Below are 15,518 nucleotides of genomic sequence, written 5' to 3'. Positions count from 1 at the left end.
GCCATTATGGGATGCTGGCACTACAGGCAGTGGCCTTACCTGCTTCGCCACAGCACCAGCCCCTCAATTCTCTTTCAAAAAGGAAGGTCTGGGGGCTGGCACTGTGGTGCAGCAGGTTAAAGACCTAGCCTGAAGCACTGGAATCCCATATGGGTGCCAGTTCTAGTCCTAGTTGCTCCTCTTCCCATCCAACTCTCTGCTACGGCCTGGGAAAGCAGTGGAAGATGGCTCAAGTCCTTGGGCCCCTGCACCTGCGTGGGAGAACCAGAAGAAGCCTCTGGCTCCTGGCTTCGGATCAGTGCAGTTCCAGCCATTGCAGCCATCTGAGGAGTGAACCAGCAGATAGAAGACCTTGCTCTCTGTCTCTACCTCTCTCCGTAACTCTGTTTTTCAAATAAATAAAATAAATCTTTGAAAAAAAAAAAAAACCAAAAAACAAAAAGGAAGGTCTGATACTCCTCTGGTTTCCTTCAAAAGGAAAATCTTCTCTTTTTTTTTCTCAAAAGATTTGTTTATTTATTTGAAAGGAAGAGTGACGGAGAGAGATGGAGAGACAGGGGTGGGGTGGGGAGAGAGATCTGTCATCTGTTGGTTCACTCCCCAGTTGGCTGCAAGAGCTGTGGCTGTGCCTGGCTGAAGCAGGGAGCCTGGGACTCCATCCAGGTCTCTCGTGTGTGGCAGGGATTTGAGTTTTTGGGCCATCATCTGCTGCTTCCCAGGTACATTACCAGGGGGCTGGATTGGAAGCGGAATAGCTGGGACTCAAATTGGCACTCTGATATGGGATGCAGGCATCCCAAGTAGTGATGTAACTCATTGTGCCACAAGGGCTGCCCCAAGAAAAGTTGTTTTTTCCCTATGTCACAGAAGATTTGGAAAGTTACAGAGATGAAAAATACAAATTGGCCATAATGGTCAATTCAGAACTGATTGCTAACACTTTGCTGTATAGCCTTTCAGTCTTTTCTTTGCATGTAAATATATATTCAGGTTATATCTTGATTTTTTAAGCCATAAAGGGATCATTTATATATTTTTATTATTGTCACCAGTGTGGCAATAATAATTTGCTCCCTAAATTTGCAAGTTCCCCTGTCTTTTCCTCTTCCTTGTCTGTATGATAAAAATACCAAAACTTCTTTTCTGGGCCTCCCCGACATCTGAGCACTGGGGGACCTGGTGCAGCTGAGCAGATGCATCCTCCCTAGTCTTTGATTCAGGAGCTGGTGACTCAGAGCAGCGGGGATGACGCAGACGGCACTCCGGCCAGGGCACAGTCGCAATGGCAGCTGCATCCGGTTTCCAGGAGCAACAGAAGCAGCTGTTCTGTGGCAGTGTGTGGTGTCCAGCACCCCAGGACTTGTCACTGCAAGGTCAGTGCTCTGCAGCTGGTGTGGTGACTTCCTGGAGCCAGCTCTGTGGAGGGCTTAGGGTGTGGTTCTTGCCCAGATGGCTCTCCTTCCCACCTTGGCTTCTTAAATTAGCTCAACAGTTGACTAAGTGGCAACAAATACAAATGATGTGAACAATAACTACCTCTTTCATGGTGTTTACTGTGTACGCTGATGGCAGCACTATGACTGGTAATGTCCCCATTTTACAGATAATGAAACTGAGTTACAGGGAGATTAGCTTACTTTCCCAAGATCACATGATAGCAATGGTGGATCTAAAACTCAAACCTTGTCAGTCTGGCCTGGTTCCTAAGCACATATACTGTGTTATAATGTAATTTTTTTTCATGCTAGCCAAAACTTCATTAGCATTTCCTTGCCATTAAATATTCATTTAAGTACTGAAAGTGGCTACTGAGTGTTCAATTGTAAGGATGATTCATGATTTATTTTACCAACTCCCTGTTGTTGAATATTAAGGATATCCTGGTGGCTAAGCTTTTTTTTTTTTTTTAATCCATAACCATTTCCAAGGGATAAAGCCTCAGAAGCTGAATGCTTGGCTAAAGAGCATTCAAACTGCCTTCTAGAAATATTATTCCAATTTATATACCCAGCCATTTGGAGTATCTTGTTTCACTGAGCACTTATTAACGTTGAATTTGATCATTAAGCTTTTTCTTTGTAGTATTGAATGTGACATAGAATTTACCAGAAGAAATATAATTCTTAAATTTGAGATTCTTCAAACATTTAAAAATACTTTTTTGGACCACTTATCAAAAAGTTTTTTTGTTAATTCTCTTCTCCATTATCTATAGGATGAAACTGAAACTAACTAGGCTATTTCTACCCTGATTCCAGCTACTTTTCTAATCCTCCTATAAGTCGTAAACATTAACCCTTCACACTCAAGGAATTCTTTTGTATTAGATCAAATCATATGAATATGGTATTTTTGTAGTCCAAAATATGGCTGACTATTGACAATTTCACATGGTGAAAGCTTGTCAGCCTTCAAAACCTTTGCTTTCACTCTAATGCTTTCATAAATGCCTTTGCCTCTCTCTGCTTGGTGAAATAGTAAAGTTATTTTTCTTTTATTAAAAATATTATTTATTGGGCTGCCACTGTCGTGCAGTAGGTTAATCATCTGCCTATGGCACTGGCATCCCATATGGGCGCCAGTTCTAGTCTAGCCTCCACTTCTGATCCAGCTCTCTGTTGATGACCTGGGAAAGCAGTAGAAGAGGGCCCAAGTGCCTGGGCCCCTGACCCATGGTGGGAGAGCCCGAGGAGGCTCCTGGCTCCTGGCTTTGGATCAGCCCAGCTCTAGCCATTGCAGCCATTTGGGGAGTGAACCAGTGGAAGGAAGACCTTTCTCTCTGCCTCTCCCTTTTACTGTATGTAACTCTACCTGTCAGATAAATAAATAAAATCTTTTAAAAAATATTATTTATGGGGCTGGCATTGTGGTGTAGCAGGTAAAGGCTGCCTTCTGGGCTGCCAGCATCCCATATGGCACCAGTTCAAGTCCTAGCTGCTCCACTTCTGATCCAGTTCCCTGCTAAAGTATCTGGGAAAGCAGGAGAACATGGCCCAAGTGCTTGGGCCCCTGCACTCATGTAGGAGACCTGGAAGGAGCTCCTGGCTCCTGGCTTCGGTCTGGCTCAATCCTGGCTGTTGCAGCCATCTGGGGAGTGAACAAGTGGATGGAAGACCTCTCTCTTTGTCTCTCCCTCTCTGTAACTCTGCCTTTCCAATAAATAAAATAAATATATATTTTTTAAAATTATGTCTTTGAGAGTCAGACACACACATATACTGAGAGAGAGAGAGAGGGAGAGAGAGAGACAAGAAAATGACAAAACTCCCATCATCTGCTTCATGGCCCAAAAGCCCCCACGAGTAAGCTGGGACTGAAGCTGACAGTCAGGAACTCAGTCCAGATCTCCGGATGCAGGAACTCCATCGCTTGAGCCATCACTGACGCCTCTGAGGATCTGCATTAGCAGGAAGCTGGAATCAGGAGCCAGATCTGAGACTCAAACCCAGGTACACCAGTGCAGGATGTGAGTGTCCTAACTGGTATCCTAATCTCTAAGATAAATGCTTGCCTCTCTACTGTTTTTTTTATGAGGCTGAGTTCCTGGGTCAGGTTCCCTCTCCCCATTTCCCTTGCCACACTCTCCAGGTCCTCCGTGTACCGCAGCCCAGCTGTGAATCACCCCTCTTCACCACGTCCACCTTCCTATCATAGCCACAGAATGATCCCAGGGCATTTCAGCTGAGTACTAAGTTTGCAACTGCTGGGCAGAGGGCAAGCCCTTTGTCACTGTTTGCTGGCAGAGACTCTGTCTTGTTTGTTTTGGCAGCCACAGGACTAACAAAATTTCCGGCTTGCAGCAAATGCACAACAAATATCTGTTGAAATGAAGGACCAGCAACTTTGTGCGACCAGGAAATGCCTTATTACTGAATAATACTTGCAATTTCCTCCCACGTTAAATAAGGAAGAGAATGTGTAACATCCTCTAATGTCTTTGAATTTGGTTTGTTGGTATTTTGTTTGGAATTGGTCCTCATGCTTTGCATCCTCTATCGCTGTCATTCATCTTTCCCTACATTTTCCGAAGTGATAATTAGATCGTAATTCAATGAAATCATTGCATTTCATGACACAGTTCTCAAGGTTGAAACCACACAAAATTCTCTAACTAGATAAATAAGCAATCAGTGTGCTTTCCAAGGAATACGTTCTATTTTCTTCTGCACTTTTTATCTTAGGTGGGCTTTCAGGAAACACTCATACCATGAATAGACTTACAACATTACAAAAAGCTTCTGAAAACAATAAAAGTAACAAATATTTTGAAAATATGTAAGCTGAATCTTATTTAAAGTCTTCAACTTGAAGGCAGAAGAGACTCCCAATATTTTCGGTAGCTGCTCTTTGGTGAAAAAATACCAAGTGGGAGTTGGGGAGAACAGGTCAATAGTCTGAGCTTGGCTCTGGCTTCATGTTCCCTGTCCAGTTAATTTGAGTACTGTAGGAAGCCTTGCTCATTGTTTCTCACTGATGTGTCCTGCCTGAGCCATTCCTGGAATGAATTCAAGTTGAAGCAGCCACAGCACCAGGCCTCCTTTGTGTTTATATTCAGAGGAGAAGGGTGTTGCTTTATTTACTCCCTCTCTCCCAGATAGCTGTGGTCTTTTCTGTCTTGCTTGCCCAATAGGGGTGTGTGTGTGTGTGTGTGCACACGTGCTCACTGTTTTGCCCATTGTTAGGGTTTCTGTAATCAGAGAACTGGCTCAATGATCATATCTAAAGAGCCAAGAGATCTGTTTGAGATTTTTAAAAAGGAAGTGGGTATTATTTTAAACAGGCATATAGTAACAAGTATTGGTGAAAATGTGGAGAAACTGGATTGCAGACAGAATGAAAAATGGTACAGTTCTTTTGGAAAAGAGTCTGGCTGGTCTCCAACAAATGTTCTTGGGGTCACCATATTTTCAGCAATTCCACTCTTACACTCAAGAGAAACGAAACCATGTGTCCATTTAAGACTCTGTATGCACACATGTTCATAGCAACAATATAATATATAATATATAGAAACATCCAAAGAGTAAAAATATTCTAAATTTCAATCAGTTGATGAATATGTGGTGTACCCATAAATCTAGAACATTCTCAGCAGCAAAAAGGAGCAAAGTACTGATGCAGGCTACAGAATTGATGGACTTTGAAAACATGTGTAGTAAATAAAAGGACCAGTCACAAGGGATCACATATGGTATGATTCTGTTTGTATGAAATGCCCACATAGGTAACTATGCAAACAGAAAATAAATTAGCAGCTTTCTGCGATGATGGCTAAGGGGAGTGGGTTTTCTTCTAGAATAATGAAAATGTTCTAATATTCATTGTGGTTCTGGATGTGCAAATCTGTGAATATACTAAAAGCCATTGACATACGCAATTTAAATGGATGGTTTGTACAATATGCAAATTATATCTCAATAAAGCTGTAAAAACTAGAAAATGTGGGGTATGTTTTCACATTAAATTTTGTCTCCTAGTTCTATTCTGGCTAGCTGGACATTCCCATGCCTAATTTCAGACTTTGCCCTTTCATTCTTTTTTTTTTTTTTAAAGATTTATTTATTTATTTGAAAGTCAGAGTTACACACACAAACACACACAGAGAGAGAGAGAGAGAGAGAGAGAGATCTTCCGGTTCACTCCCTAGATGACCACAATGGCCGGGGCTGTGCCAATCCGAAGCCAGGAGCCAGAAGTTTCTTCTGGGTCTCCCATGTGGGTGCAGGGTCCCAAGGACTTGGGCCATCTTCTACTGCTTTCCCAGGCCATAGCAGAGAGCTGGATCGCTCATATGGGATTCTGGTACTGCAGGTGGCAGATTTACCCACTACACCACAGCGCCAGCCCCTGCCCTTTCATTCTGCTTGAAGTCCAGCTGATAGCTAATGAAAGAGGGTGGACATGTAATTCATAACTACAACTTAAAAGAGAAGAGAAAATATAAAATCTTTACTCAGTTCATAACCAGCCTGGCTTTTTTTTTTCTTAAAAAATAAAGTATTTATTTGTGACAGAGTTACAGAGAGGGAGGGACAAAAAATCTTCCATCCACTGGTGCACACCCTAAATGGCCATGGCCAGGGCTGGGCTAGGCCGAAGCCAGCAGCTTCATCCAGGTCTCCCACATGGGTGCAGGGCTCAAATATTTGGGCTATCTTCTGCTGTTTTTCCAGGTGCATTAGCAGGGAGCTTGACTGGAAGTGGAGCTGCTGGGACTCAAACCAGCGCCTATATGGGATGTCGGCGCTGCAGGCAGCAGCTTAACTCGCTATGCCACAGTGACGAGCTCAGTTTTAAACAGCCTGGCTTTTAAAAAAAAATTTTTTTAAGTTTTTGACAGGCAGAGTTAGACAGTGAGAGAGAGAGAGAGAGAGAGAGAGAGAGAGAGACAGTGAGAAAGAGACAGAGAGAAAAGTCTTCCTTCCGTTGGTTCATACTCCTAATGGCCTCCATGGCCGGTGCTGTGCCGATCCAAAGACAGGAGCCAGGTGCTTCCTCCTGGTCTCCCATGTGGGTGCAGGGCCCAAGCACTTGGGCCATCCTCCACTGCCTTCCTGGGCCACAGCAGAGGGCTGGACTGGAAGAGGAGCAACCAGGACTAGTACCCGGCGCCCCAACCGGGACTAGAACTGGGGTGCCGGCGCCACAGGCGGAGGATTAGCCAAGTGAGCCATTCTCCTGAAGCCTCAACTGATGGGTAGAGGGAAAATGAATCATATATTTCATATCCAGTGGAAGAGGTGGCTGGGACTGGTTTCTGTGTAGCTAACATGCACTACTCTCGTACAATCATATCCACTCAAATGTTTCATGGACGTGATTATCAATGTCGTGCTTCACTGGCACGATCCTGAATTCTTGTCTTGATTCTGTGCCTTGCTTTGGCCTTTGTTGTCTGTGTGACTCAAGACTTGCCTTGAGAGGCTGGCATTGTGGCACAGCAGATTAAACTACTACATGTGATGCTGGCATCCCGTATTAGAGTTCCAATTTGAGTCCCAGTTGTTTCACTTCCAATCCAGTTCCCTGCTAATGCTCCTGAGAAAGCAGTGGAGGATGACCCCAGTGCTTGGGCCCCTGAAACCCCTGTGACAGACCTGGGGGGTTCCTTGCTCCTGATTTCAGCCTGGCTCAGCCCCAGCCATTGCAGCCATTGCAGCCATTGCAGCCATTGGGGGAGTGAATCAGCCCGATAGAAGATTCTCTCTTTCTCCCCCTGCCCGTTCTGTGTGTATGTCGGGGGAGGGTCTTTCACTCTCTCTTTCACTCTGTCTTTCAAGTAAATAAGAAACATCTTTTTTTTTTAATCTTAAAAAATAAAAAAAACTTGCCGTGAACTCCGGAATGTGTATACTCCAGCACGCCTGAAGGCTCCTTGAATTCTGAGAACTGCTGCTGTCTTGAGTGCTGCATCCAGTCAATATCCACGTCTTCGGGTTTGCTGCACTCCTGTAGCTGCTCACAAAGGCTCATTGTTTTGGTCTTCATCATAGCTCATATCAAGAATAGGATCAATGCTGGGTGATAAAATGATTTTGTACTTTCTTGAGGCATTAGTGTCTATTAGAGTATACCCATGTATTCTCTTCTTCTGAAACTATATTTAAAGCACTCTATTTTAAAGAAAATATGCCATATGTCTTTATTTTGTATTGATGTTGCTATGAAACCTTACTTTGCTTTTATTTTTTAAAAATATTCAAAGCAATGGGGGTAGGAGGGTATCTTCTATTGGCTGATTCACTCTCCAAATGGGTAACAGGGGCCCAAGTACTTGGGCCATCATCCACCCTGCCTTCCCAGGCACATTAACAGGAAGCTGGACAGGAATTGGAATAGCTGGGACTCAACCTAGGCACTCTGATATGGGTTGCAGGTGTCCCAAGGTGTGGCTTAACTGCTGCACCAAATGACAGTCTCTTTTATTTTGCCTTTAAAGCTGTATTTATTTGTTTTGGAGAGGAGGACCATTTGGCAATATTGGTGCATTGAATGGAGGGAGATACAAAATAGTATTATATTGATTGGCCTTGGGGATGGAGATAAAATGTAATGGATATTTGCATTTTAAATGGTTTTATCTTGGCTAAACCAAGAGAAATTCAGAGTATTTACTGCTCACTTAGAAAGTGATTTATATTCTGAAGGATTTGACTTCCAGACACAATTAAAAATGTTTCAGAAGTGGTATTCGTTTATGTTCAGGACTGCATATTAGCTTGTATTCTGAGTGCCAATGCCTGCAAGTTTGCTTTTATTACAAATAATACATTATTTTGGAAGACAGCAATTTTAAGGATATTTGACACCATAGGACGGCATACTAAGTTTATGAAGAGACCAACTTGATTAAAAGTCTGACTACTAAATGAATAAGGGTTTGAGAATGTATCTACTATGTAGGTTTTTTTAAAAGATTTATTTATTTATTTGAGAGGCAGAGTTACAGATAGAGAGAGGGAGAGACAGAAAGAGATCTTGCATCTACTGGTTCACTCCCCAAATGGCCGCAACGACTGGAGCTGGACCGATCCAAAGTCAGGAGCCAGGAGCTTCTTTTGGGTCTCCCATGTGGGTGCAAGGGCCAAAGAACTTGGGCCACCTTCTACTGCTTTCCCAGGTTATTAGCAGAGAGCTGTATTGGAAGTGGAGCACTTGAAACTTGAACCGGTGCCCAAATGGGATGCCGGCACTGCAGATATAGGCTTAATCTACTACACCACAGTGCCAGCCCCTAGGATTTTTTTTTCAATAGAATTATCTAGGTATCCCATACATACATATATATATATATAGGTCTTTATTGATTTATTCATAGGTATGTTTCCCAATACCTAAGATCTGGATATAATTTTCATATTATCACCTTAGTAAAATTATACTTGTTAATTCCCAATTATTAACTGAAGAAGTGAAAAATAGACAATGACAGTTTAAAAGAAGTGTCCTCCTCTGATCATTTATTTATTTATTCAGATATGCAAAAGTATTAAGAGGTACGAAAATTGCTGGGACTATTTGTAATAACTCTAAAGCAGCTGTAGAAGAAATGTGAATGAGGCATGAGCGGGTATTACACAGAAGGCTCAGCCTGAATCCATGCAGTGACAGACAGAGAACAGTCCAGAAAGAGAAGGAGGGAGGACTGGAAATGAGAAAACTTTGAAGGATGGAGCTCACCAAAACCTTGCATGGATCAGTGACAATCTGTGGAAGAGTAATGGGAAGGGTATGTTACAGCTGTGAGCACTGCAATGAATATCTGTATTGTTCTCATTCTACTCAAGCTGCTTGAGTATTTGTGTTGGTTGGGATACAGATATGATTTCTGGGTCAAGCCAGTCACCATGTGATGACTGAAACAAGTCTAGGGACTGTAAGATGGACTGGTAGTGTCTGGAGCCCAGGCTCCTTCCACCTTGTGGTTTTACCATTCTTACATCTTTACATCATCCACCCTTCTGGCTGTGGCTCACCACCGTGTTGGCTGGGTTCACATTCCAGTCTATGAGAAAGGAAGAGGGGAAGCAGAAGGCTTTGTGGAGCCTGACATGGTTGTTTGAAAGAGGAAGGAAGGGAAATGAATCCTGGCCAGGTCTCCAATATGGTTTAAGAGTAGTTTGATTTGGGAATTTGAACAGTCTCATAAGCCATGCAACTTCTTTTTTCTAGGAAAAAAATGTCCATTTGTGAGTTGCCCCCACTAATCCCATATCTGTGCTTAAGAAGACGCTCAGGGGTCGGGGGCAGAGGAGTGTGGCTTAGGGTTCTCCATTTATGTGAGCTGAGGCAAGTTGGGGAGATCTAGCTGCTCACCAGTTTTCAGCAGAGATCCATTGTAGGGGGGATCTATTTACTGGGCACTGTATGAGGGTATAGGACAAAAGACTCCTTTTGCCCTTGGTATTGCTCTGAGCTGGCCAACACAGTGGTTCTCTCTCTCTCTCTCTCTCTCTCTCTCTCTTTTTGACAGTTAGTGAGAGAGAGAGAGAGAGAGAGAGAGAGAAAGGTCTTCCTTCCGTTGGTTCACCCCCAATATGGCTGCTATGGCCAGCGCACTGCGCTGATCTGAAGCCAGGAGCCAGGTGCTTCTTCCTGGTCTCCCATGTGGGTGCACGGCCCAAGCACCTGGGCCATTCTCCATTGCCTTCCCAGGCCACAGCAGAGAGCTGGACCGGAAGAGGAGCAACCAGGACAGACTCCGGCACCCCGAATGGGACTAGAACCTAGGGTGCTGGCGCTGCAGGCGGAGGATTAGCCAAGTGAGCCGTGGCACCGGCCAACAGTGGTTCTCAAAGTGTGGTTCCTGGGAACCTGTGAGAAATTCATGTCCTACCCTATACTTAATGAACCAGATATTCTCGGGGTAGAACCCAGCAATTGTGTTTTAGTAAGCACTCCAGGTGATTTGAGTTTGAGAACCATGGATTTCATGCAATTTACTGAAAGGGGCAATCAGAATATATGTCTGACTGAATAACTCACCTGTTCTCTATTCTCTTGCTGCTTCTATCTTCTTTCTACAATTCTCTGGGACCAGAATAAAGGAAACTATTTTACTGCCCCTAACATGACATCGTACCCCCATAAAGCATGAGCCCTCATAGCAGCATTATGTCAAGTAAAATAGATGGTGAAGATGAGCCCTGTGGGTTTGTTTAGGGAGATGCCAGGGAAGAAGATATTTGGAAAATAACCTGGATTGCTACATGAGATGTTTGGAGTGCCAGAAGCTGAGACTTACTTTTCTCTTTGTTCTCCTTCTTCCAGGTTTACTAACTTTCAGCCCCTTCCCCTGAAATGGACACCATGAACTGGCTGTGCTAAGGACCCTATACCCAGAGTGCTGTATGACACCCTTGCACATACTCACCTTGGCCAGGAGTCTACACTTAAATTTGAGGACAGTAATGAAGAGGACCAGCTGCTGTTCCTCCATATTCCACAGGAAGAAGTAGTAACAGGCATCAGAAATAGAGAGAAGCAGTCATGGACAGAAAGTGTCTTATTCTGACTCTGGGTCCCAGCATCTTCAGTGATGTGAAGGACCTGGTTTTCCCTGATTATAAAATAATGATAAATAATGAAAATAGTGATAATAATTATAAAATAATGTGATATTATGTGAAAAGGCATTGATTTTCACCCTTTTCTCTGCCCTAGAAATAATAATTTGTCTGCATTCTCAATGTATGTTAGAATTAATATGATGGGGCCTGCGTTGTGGCACAGAGGGTTAATCTACTGCCTTTGATGCTGGCTCCCCAGACTGAAGCACCGATTGAAATCCTGGCTGCTCCACTTCTTTTTTTTTTAAATTTTTTTTTTAATCTTTGACAGGCAGAGTTGACAGTGAGAGAGAGAGACAGAGAGAAAGGTCTTCCTTTTGCCATTGGTTCACCCTCCAATGGCTACCGTGGCCGGCGCATCACGCTGATCCAAAGGCAGGAGCCAGGTGCTTCTCCTGGTCTCCCATGCGGGTGCAGGGCCCAAGCATTTGGGCCATCCTCCACTGCACTCCTGGGCCACAGCAGAGAGCTGGCCTGAAAGAGGAGCAACCAGGACAGACTCCGGCACCCCGACCGGGACTAGAACCTAGGGTGCTGGTGCCGCAGGCGGAGGATTAGCCAAGTGAGCCGCGGTGCCAGCCAGCTGCTCCACTTCTGATCCAACTCCCTGCTAATGTGATGGCCCAAGTGCTTGGGCCCCTGCCACCCATGTAGGAGACCTGGATGGAGTTCTATGATCCTACTTTGGCTTGGCCCAGCACTGACTGTTGGCAACTGCTTAGGGAGTAAACCAGCAGATGGATGATCTCTCTCTCTCTTTCTCTCTCTCTCTCTTTCTCTCCCCTTCTCTATCTCCATTTCTATCTCTGCTTTTCAAATAAATATTTTTAAAAATTGATAGCCCAAATAGAAAAGATTTCAGTTCTGAAGGTGGGGTGAATTGATAGGGGAGCAGAGATGGTGGGATGGAGGTCTCCCCCTGCAAGGAGCATGCTGCATATTTTCTCTTCTTAACCTGGGACGTAATCCCTCCCTTCAGAGATTATGATAGGTATGTTGTAGAAGAAGTGTGGGATTGAGCTGGTGCCGCAGCTCACTAGGCTAATCCTCTGCCTTGTGGCCCCGGCACACCGGGTTCTAGTCCCGGTCGGGGCGCCGGATTCTGTCCCGGTTGCTCCTCTTCCAGGCCAGCTCTCTGCTATGGCCCAGGAGTGCAGTGGAGGATGGCCCAAGTGCTTGGGCCCTGCACCCGCATGGGAGACCAGGATAAGTACCTGGCTCCTGCCTTTGGATCAGCGCAATGCGCTGGCCGCAGCACACCAGCCGCGGCGGCCATTGGAGGGTGAGGCAAAGGAAGACCTTTCTCTCTCTCTCTCTCTCTCTCTCACTGTCCACTCTGCCTGTCAAAAAATAAAAAAAGGTGTGGGATTTGTTTAAGAGAGAGAGAAAAAATATGAGTGCTCTCATCTACTGGTTCACTCCTGAAATGCCCCCAAACGACAGGGACCAGACCAGGACTGGATCTGGCAACCAGGAATTCAAAGTAGGTCTCCCACCTGGGTGGCAATCACTTGAGTCATTACTGCTCCCTCCCAGGGTCTGCATTAGCAGGAAGCTGCAGCCAGGAGCCAGAGCTGGACATCAACACCAGGTACTCCAATGTGCAATATGGGCATCTTGACTACAGGCTAATGTCCGCTCTTGAAAAAAGACTTAGATTGAGAAGTGTTATACAAAGCCATCATATGTACTTTAAGAATTGATGGCTTTCAAATGAAAGTAGAACATTGATCTCCTTTCTCCCTAATCCTTGCCTGACTAACCCAACTTAGCTAGAGGCTGTTTAGAAATGAAGGCATTCACTAAAATTATCTCCACCATCAGGTGCTAGAGTTAGTGTTGGAATCTCACTATAGTTTAGTGACTCATAGGTAAATCAGGTGGGTATCATAGGTTTCAGGTAGGTAGATACATAAATGAGGCCAGAAGCAAAAGATTGGGTGTAAGGAGTTAAGCCTTGGAATTGGGATCTGTGGGGAGCAACTCGGACTAGACTAAGTTACTGGAATTAAGACTTATTCTATGCATCTGCTCTCCCACAATATGGCGCTGAGAAGGGAGTAGCAGCTTCTACGCAGCTGCCTCTCACCAATTTGATTGACTGAGCTGCAGGAGCTGATCCTGCTCCTGATTGGAGGAGAGCAGCGTACTCGGCGTGTGGGTAGCAGAGTTGGGATTGGCGGAAGAGGACTATAAAGGAGGAGAGAGACAACATGCACCAGGAACATCTGAAGGAACACTTGTGCAGCCCCCGAGAGAGCCGGCCGGCGGTGTGCCGCTCCCCCGCGGAAGTGAGGAAAGTGGCCAGGGGGAACCGCCCTTCCACGGAGGTGGAAGGGTCGCTAGCCAACCCGGGAAGAACCAGCAGCAAACCCGGGAAGGACCGAGCAGACGAAAGAACAGCGCAGGGTCCTGTGTCGTTCCTCCACGAAGACGGGGAGCGACAGGGATCTCACCATGGCTCCCCTTCCTTGTCTGGGGACTGGACACACTGAGGATGGTGCAGCTAGAGCAGACGGGCATGGTGCTCCATGGCAGCAGAAAGAGGCAGCAAAGGTGAAGAGGTTGTGTACAGGTGGTCCCTTGCCTTTGTTCCTTGAAGCTGCCTTTGTTGATTCACTGAATGAAGAGAACTGGGCCAGCTTGGGAAACAGATGGAACAGGAATAGCTGGGAGGGGCTGAGGACAACTAGAACCCCGCCCCCGCCCCCAGCCTACCACCCGTGTCATACTGTCTCCTCCCAATTCATCTGTAATTCCACGTGGACTATTGCAGTGCTGAACAGTGGTTCATGCACTGTGTCATTTTTTAAAGTTGTTTAAAATTTTGAGAAATATAGAGTGTGAGCGAGCGAGCGAGCGAGAAATGCGTGCTTCCATCTGCAGATATGCTTTCCAATCTTCCAGACTGGTTGGGCTGGGCCAGGCTGAGCCAGGAACCGTGAACCCAGTCCAAGGGACAACTACTTGAGCTATCATTTGCTGACTCCCTGGGTCCGCAGTTAGCGGGAAGTTAGAGTCTGGAGTCAAAGCCAGGCAGTCTTAACTGACATCCCAATCTCCTGATCAAATGCCCTCTCCCACTGGCCCATTTTAAAAAGATTAGAGATGTGTCTTGAAAGTGCCTATCTTGCCTTGAAGATGGTGCTTGGCATTAGGTTTGTTAAATCTTGGAACTTGAAGGAATCCTGACTTCTTGAGCACTATTTTAATACTGCAGGCTATAAAAGGATATTTCTACCACCTCACCCACGTTTTAGTCTGAAATGATTTTCCTGGTATGTCTGTGATAAATTCTGCAGAAAAAAGAAATCTAGCATAAAATGGTTCAGCTACTTTGAATGACTTTTAGTAACAGTCTTCTGTATGATAACTGTAATGGTGAAGCAATATTAAATAATAATTTTAACTTTTAAAAAAAGACTTCAATTTTCATCATTCATTTAGTGATAGTATGCCTCCTTAGAAGAGAGTTACCTAGTAGGGAAAAAAATAGTGGGTTGTTAAGTTTTTATGATTATTTAAGAAAAATAACTTTAAAAATGCTACATTAATGTGGTTAGAAGTTGGAGTTGTCAATTTTGTGAATGAGGAACTTATAAAGAGACATAATTCCTGCCTCCATCTAATCTCTTCTTTACCTCTCTGTACTGTGAAATAATCATTTAAAAACATGAAGGGCATCCCTCCCTCTTTCTGAACTTCCCACTGCATTTAAAGTCAACTTGAACTTACATTTCCACAGCCTGTTCTCCAAAGCTCACCAGAGTCTGCCCCTGCATTTTCCCCCAGCATCATCTCGGACTTCTTTCCAGTTATGGAAGGAACTGTTTGTTTTTTTGTTTTTGTTTTTGTTTTTTTTCCTGATATAGGGCTTTAGGTTGTGCCCTTTGTCAGGAATATCTTTTCCCTAACCCATTATGAGATTTATTCTTACTTCCTCTTAATTTCTCAGCCAAATGTCTGTTCCACAGAAAAGCCTCCTGTGATTTCAGGACTCTCTTACTGACCCTTTCTCGTCATGTCAGTTGTCACACTTTGTACTTATGTATTAGTTTGGTGCTTACAGTGTTGTCTAAATTGGACCATTGTGGGGAGCAACTGGGAGCAACTCGGACTAGACTGAGTTACTGGAATTAAGACTTATTCTATGCATCTGCTTTCCCACAATATGGCGCTGAGAAGGGAGTAGCAGCTTCTACGCAGCTGCCTCCAGTTCAACCAATAAACTGTAGGACCTGCTCCTGATTGGAGGAGAGCAGCGTACTCGGCGTGTGGGTAGCAGAGTTGGGATTGGTGGAAGAGGACTATAAAGGAGGAGAGAGACGGCATGCACCAGGAACATCTAAGGGGAACATCTGAAGGAACACTTGTGCAGCCCCCGAGAGAGCCGGCCGGCGGTGTGCCGCTCCCCCGCGGAAGTGGGGAATGTGGCAGGGGGAACCGCCC

At 44.8% G+C, this 15,518-nt stretch overlaps 1 long non-coding RNA gene across 1 annotated transcript; it reads left to right on the top strand.

The window, feature by feature from the left end:
* Positions 1-310: 310 nt before the first annotated feature.
* Positions 311-11,071, top strand: LOC149127534 (uncharacterized). The gene is made up of 2 exons (XR_016231708.1): positions 311-1,373; positions 10,771-11,071. It is a non-coding gene; the product is annotated as an uncharacterized LOC149127534 (long non-coding RNA).
* The last annotated feature ends 4,447 nt before the right edge of the window (positions 11,072-15,518 follow it).

Source organism: Oryctolagus cuniculus, chromosome 3, assembly GCF_051225735.1.
Source record: "Oryctolagus cuniculus isolate XC-2025 breed Fujian yellow rabbit chromosome 3, ASM5122573v1, whole genome shotgun sequence".
Classification (NCBI taxonomy): Eukaryota; Metazoa; Chordata; class Mammalia; order Lagomorpha; family Leporidae; genus Oryctolagus; species Oryctolagus cuniculus.
The sequence above is the reverse complement of the archived record's forward strand: the minus strand, read 5'-3'. Positions and strand labels throughout refer to the sequence as shown.